This window comes from Globicephala melas, chromosome 15 (assembly GCF_963455315.2).
Source record: "Globicephala melas chromosome 15, mGloMel1.2, whole genome shotgun sequence".
Classification (NCBI taxonomy): Eukaryota; Metazoa; Chordata; class Mammalia; order Artiodactyla; family Delphinidae; genus Globicephala; species Globicephala melas.
Window position 1 is genome coordinate 41,438,822 of NC_083328.1, and position 589 is coordinate 41,439,410.

General features: G+C 44.8%; 1 non-coding gene across 1 annotated transcript; it reads right to left on the reverse strand.

The window, feature by feature from the left end:
• Positions 1-222: 222 nt before the first annotated feature.
• On the reverse strand, positions 223-357 carry LOC115861662 (small nucleolar RNA SNORA70). Its single transcript, XR_004042849.1, has one exon. It is a non-coding gene; the product is annotated as a small nucleolar RNA SNORA70 (small nucleolar RNA).
• Positions 358-589: the final 232 nt, after the last annotated feature.

Genomic DNA, 589 nt, shown 5'->3' on the forward strand with positions numbered 1-589 from the left:
TCTTGGAGATGTGGATCTTCTGGCTGCCAGGGAACTTGATCTTGGCCCTGTGGAGGGCCTCGATCACATGCTCCTTGTTCTGCAGCCTGCTGCGGATGGACATTATGACTTGGCCAATGTGGACCCTGGCCACTGTGCCCTGGGGCTTTCCAAAGGCGCCGTGCATACCTGTCTTGAGCCTAGATTGGGGACAGCATGCCAGTCACGATGTCCACGGGCAAGGGCTGTCTCCAAGGCCCCTTAGGGCAACCCACACAGGCAACAGGCTGCATACACTACCGACGAGGCTACTGTTTGCAGCCATTGCACATCAGGCCCCCATGGGGAAAAGAGCATGGTCAGGTTAATTGTCTGCAAATCACTTGAACTATGAAAAATGTTGTGTCTCAAATGTGATGGCTGATCAGTGTGAAAAATACACTGACATTCAAAACTTAGAATGAAAAATATGTACACTATCTCTTTAATAATTTTTATGTTGATAATCAACAAAACATATGTTGATTATGTTTGAAATGAGGCCATTTAAAATACATTAGGTTAAATGAAATACATTATTAAAATTAAGTTACCTGTTTCAGAAACAGAG